Raw genomic sequence first — 5,373 nt, 5'->3', positions numbered from 1 at the left:
TCTCATTAGTTTGGAATTAGGGCGTCTAATTTCTAACAAGTGGTATCAGAGCTTTATTTTGTGATTGAGAACAATGGCTAGCAGTGAAGGATCAACACTAGGGATCAACAAGTTTGATGGTATGGATTTTGTATTCTGGAGGATGCAAATTGAAGATTATCTTTACAGTAAAAAGTTGAATGCACCACTTCTGGATATGAAATCAAAAGGTATGAAAGATAATGAGTGGAATCTCCTCAATAGATAAGTGTTGGGAGTAGTCCCATTAACACTATCAAAGAACGTTGTTCACAACTTGGCGTTGGAGAAAACAACAGCGGGGATGATGAAGATTCTATCCGACATATATGAGAAACCTTTTGTAGATAATAAGGTACATCTCATGAAAAAACTCTTCAATTTAAAGATGATAGAAAATACGTCAGTTGCATTGCATTTGAATGAGTTTAGCACCATTGTCAATGAATTGACATCCGTTCAAATTAAATTTGATAATGAGGTTGTGCTTTAATTCTTTTGGCGTCTCTGCCAAATTTTTCAGAGCCTATGAGGGTTGTGGTTATAAATTCTGTAGGCAATGGGAAGTTGATCTTTAATGATGTTCGGGATACTATTCTCATGGAGGAAGTTCGTAGAAAAGACTCCGGAGAATCGTCGACATCTAATTCTACCCTAAGTGTCGATACTAGGGGCAAGAACTTCAAGAGAAATTCCAACAAGGGCAATGGTAGAGGAAAGTCAAGGAATGGTAGAAGCAAGTCTAAATTCGGAAGGAATGTGGAATGCTGGAATTGTGGCAAGTCTGGTCACATAAAGAAGAACTACAGAGCACCGAAGAAGGATGAAAAGAAAAATGAAGCTGTAAATGTGGTGACTGAAGAGGTACAAGATACTTTACTCTTGTCAGTTGATAGCCCTATTGACTCATGGGTGTTAAATTCAGGAGCTTCTTTTCACACCACCGCCTATCGTGAGATCACAAAGAATTATGTTGTTGGAGATCATGGGAAGGTGTATCTTGCTAATGGATGTTGGAAGATGAGCCCAAGACCACACAACCAAGGAAGGCCCACATATTCAAGAGTGTTGAAAGATGGGCCGAAGCCCATAAGATATGGATCCACCATGATCACGAACTGGTGGGTCCCACCATGACCACGTGTGGTGACATGAGAAGTCTTACACAATGAGGAGTCTTGCACAATAAGAAGTCTTACAAAACCATAATTATTATGGAAGCAGGTTTCATAGAAGAGTTTCAGTTAAGAGGTGTTTTAGTCATGTTAGTCTTCTATTTATATTGGGTTATTTAATAAGGTTATGACTTATCTTTAAGTGTTAGAGTTTGGTATTACGGTCCCGGATCTGACACATGGATCCGTAGGGATTCGTAGGGAGAAAGAAGAGAAAATGAAGATCAAGCCAAAGGGACGCTTGAAAACCCTAGAACTCGTAAGGAGAGCTCCAAACCTGCTTAACCTAAAATTAACCTAAAATCAATGCTTGTCTTTCTCATTACTCTTACCCCTTAAATAGGGTTCACCCTGTTAGGGTTTAAGATAAAATATAACAAAAATACCCCTATAAATAAAATATTCCAAAAATACCCCTGTGACCTAAAACTAAAATAAATAAAGTAAATTAAAGAAAATAAATTAAAATAATAATGTTATTGTGTGCATAACATTACACTCCCCTGAAAGAACGAGCTTGTCCTCAAGCTCGAAGGTCGGTCTGCTTGCCCGTGTCGATGTCTCTATCCATTCACAAGTGTCAAATGCGGTATCTGTGTCAGCCCTCTGGGCAACAAAACTAGAGCATCCACCCAGAGAAGCCAGTTTTTTTTTTTAAACGACGTAACCAACTCTTGTCAAAATTTTGGATCTCCCACTTGTAGTTTTATGTTTCCCTTCTTGCCCTCCTTGGTTGTGGGCCCGAAGCATCTTCCTTCTCAATTTCATCTTGAACTTATATGCTGCGAAAAAAGGAATATCTGGAATCCGGTATATCACATCAAAGACCTTCGTAGGAACACCAGAAAGTCCACCAGATGCTGCAACTTCCTCTTTCGGCTGCGTTTCCTTCTCCTATTCAAACTTAGGTTTCCATGCAATCACCCTGATAGATTATGCAGTCTCCTCATCCCTAGCTATCAAAATAATGGCAAAAAGTACCCCATCCTGCATCGTTCATATCTCCATTCCAATAGCTGCAATGGGCTCAAATTCAGGTTTATCAAGCTCGAAGTACTTAGGGTTAGGAATCTGCCTTGGCTTCCAGATACCCTTATTGTTAGGGTTATCAATCAATGGTGCATTCCATTTATCCTTGTAAACCGGGTTTCTCATCATAGGTCTTTTCCACTCACCACACCCAGGAGCTGACTCACACTTAGGATTATCAATCTTCGGTGCCTCCCATGCACCATCCTCATCAGCATCCCAATCTTTGGGCCTCTTAGCTTCAATGTCTAAAAATGGCTCATAGACTATTGAAGTGTGCCCACATTCCATACAGAAAACAGTACTAGAGATCTGACCACCAAAAACCAAGTCTACAAAAGTAGGATCCACTTTCGAATTAACCTCTTCATCATCAGATGAAGCCGATTTCCAAGCATTTACTTCTTCAATGTATAAACCATCAAGTAAGTAGCGAAACAACTCATGGCTGTCCTATTGTTGGTATCCTCTAAATTGAGGAGTTTTAGAACAAATGCACACAAAAATGTTTTTAGGATTCAAGCTGCTCCTTGAATCCACTTCGGAGCCAGTTTCACAGAAAAGCTTCTTCAAGGCCATGGTGAGGGGTCCAACAGAAATGTTCAAATTTGAGAAGTAGTTCCGCAAAACTTTCATAGAAAGGATGTTCTGCATGATCGAGTTAAAGAAGCAAGTATTCCCAAGATTAACCAAACCTTGCACTTTATAACCTTTCATATCCAAAACAGAAGCCTCTAACTTTGCTAGTCCCTTATTTTCCAAACTACTGCTCACATAATCATCTTCAACATCCACCTAGCCAAACATGTCCAGCTGCTCCTTGATCAAATTTTTAACTTTTGATAAACGACCATCCGTTTCTTCATTGATTCCATCAGAATGTACATGAGCCTGTGAGTTGCACGAGAAGCACCAACAAAGAAGTGAATTATCGAATTGAATTACACATGGATGTTGAGTGCGTCGAGTATGTTGAAGAGCATGGCTTTTGGGTACCCTATCACTCACTGGCCCACCACAAGCCACATGGCCACACTGTAAACAAACCCACATGGATTTTGGGTTGGAATCATCTGATTGGATTCCCCTTTTCCTATTTTGTTTAACTTTTCCCTTTCCTGCGTGCCTACCAGCCCCACCATTATCTCTAAAATCTTCACACTTAAGAGTATTCCCAATCTTCCAAGCAACTTTATCAAAATCAATACTTGTATTAATTTGGTTGCATGATTTTCTATTCTTCATGTTGGAAGATGGGCTCAAGCCCATGAACTCAAGACAAGAAGCCCACATGTCAAAGGAGTGGCATATGTGTAAAATATGGTACTTTCATTAAATATGGCATAGAAGTGTAAATATGTGTTCCTTTTATGTCTTTTGTTTTATCAAGTTGTATCCCTAAGGGCATTTTAAAACTATAAATAAAGGCATTGGCTAAGAGGTAGGGCATTGAAACACTCTCCTCTCTTTCCACAAATTCGTCCAACCCTCATTTTTCTTTCTGACGCAACCCTTTTCTCCCTTAATCCAAACTCTCTCCTTCCACGTTCTTCTTCTTCTCCTCTTCTTCTCTCTTCTTCTTCTTCTTCTTCTTTCTTGTTGATCTAAACTTCCTTTAATGAGATCCTAAATTCTACATGGTATCAGGGCAGGTTGGTCTCAAATTCGAGTCCCGCTCCCCCATTTGTTCCGTCCCCGCATAGGTGGGACTTTGTCTTTGGCCATCCCCGTATAGGTGGGATTTTGCATTTGCATTTGTACATGGGTGTTCCCCGTGCAGAGTGTTGGAATGGGCCTGTCTTTAATTAGCAAGTTACGCCTTCGCTAAAAGGTCGATCTTTTGGCGCAATGGTTAGTAACATGGTATTAGAGTAAGGAGTTTAGGATCTCTCTTCATGGAGTTATTATAAAATTTGTTCAAGAAGTTGTAAAAGGAGTTCAGTCATGAAGAGATAAGTTCATGCTCTTCTTATTTATGTTTTTTTTTGTTTCCTTTTCTTATTTACATACTCTTTTTTACTGTTTTTCTTTACTTCTTGAATTTTGAGTCACATCAAGTCAAGATAAATCTTTATATGTTGTAAAGATTTATTTCTATGACTAAATTGATGTTATAATCTTGACTCCTTGTAAATCAATTACAAGAGTGATCAAGATCATTTGTTGTTTGCATCTTATTATGATTGATGGGTGAAATTCAATTACCTTTATGTAATTTGGATCCATCTCATTTGAGGTAGAATCCCAGCACATGTTGTTGTATCTTCTCCTACTTAAAGTTGCTCATGGGTTTGTGTTATGTTGTTGGATGCCCATTATATGTTTGAAGAAATTCCAACAGTCATTCACCCTTTGTAGTTCCATTTTTTTTAACTTCAACAATTGAATTTTTTTTTACGTTGAAGTCTCCCATGAGCTGAAGATAAATCTCTTCCAAGTGTCTTAGTTTGCCGTTAAATCTTCTCTAAATTTTTGTCTATTGCTCGTTTGTGTTAGAGTTTGGATTAAGGCCTAATCGGTTGCATCTACTTTCTTCTCTTTGTTCTTATGAATACAAGAGAAGTTGAGTGATGGCTGGATGTTATTATCACTTTCTAAAGGCACAAATTTGTTGATAATCTGGTGCTTGCCCTCATGAAAGAAATTGGTTCTTGTTCTCTTTTGTTGGGGACTGATTTGGTCTATGGGTTTTTCAAATTACATTGAGTAATTGTTCTTTGAAGAAGGCATTTTCCCTTGACCTCTATATTTTACTTACCTCATCATGGAGATTGGATACAATAGTAATAAGAGTGATATAGTCCATATTACTACAATTCCACTTAGAGGTCTCTCCAATTATATGAGCTGGTCACAATCGGTTCGGAGGGTTCTTATTACTCGTGACCTCTTGAGCCACGTTGTTAACTTTCCTCCTCCGATTGATGAAGAAGACGCGTCCTACCACAAGTGGGTTAAGGATGATAACATGGTGATAAGTTGGCTCATTAATAGCATGGAAGAACAGGTGACCAACAATGTGGTCCACTTGGAAACCGCCAAGAACATATGGGACACTTGTGCCAAACTTTACTCAAGCACTGCTTCATTACAAAAAATATGTGATGTCTTACAAAACATGCTGCATACGAAACATGGAGATAATATTCAC

At 38.7% G+C, this 5,373-nt stretch overlaps 1 pseudogene; it reads right to left on the bottom strand.

Moving 5' to 3' along the window:
* Positions 1-2,189: 2,189 nt before the first annotated feature.
* On the bottom strand, positions 2,190-3,491 carry LOC137946619 (ubiquitin carboxyl-terminal hydrolase 2-like; annotated as a pseudogene).
* Positions 3,492-5,373: the final 1,882 nt, after the last annotated feature.

This window comes from Aristolochia californica, unplaced genomic scaffold (assembly GCF_029961685.1).
Source record: "Aristolochia californica isolate CCGP_79_NKW_82.1479 unplaced genomic scaffold, dmAriCali1.0.hap1 SCAF_12, whole genome shotgun sequence".
Classification (NCBI taxonomy): Eukaryota; Viridiplantae; Streptophyta; class Magnoliopsida; order Piperales; family Aristolochiaceae; genus Aristolochia; species Aristolochia californica.
The sequence above is the reverse complement of the archived record's forward strand: the minus strand, read 5'-3'. Positions and strand labels throughout refer to the sequence as shown.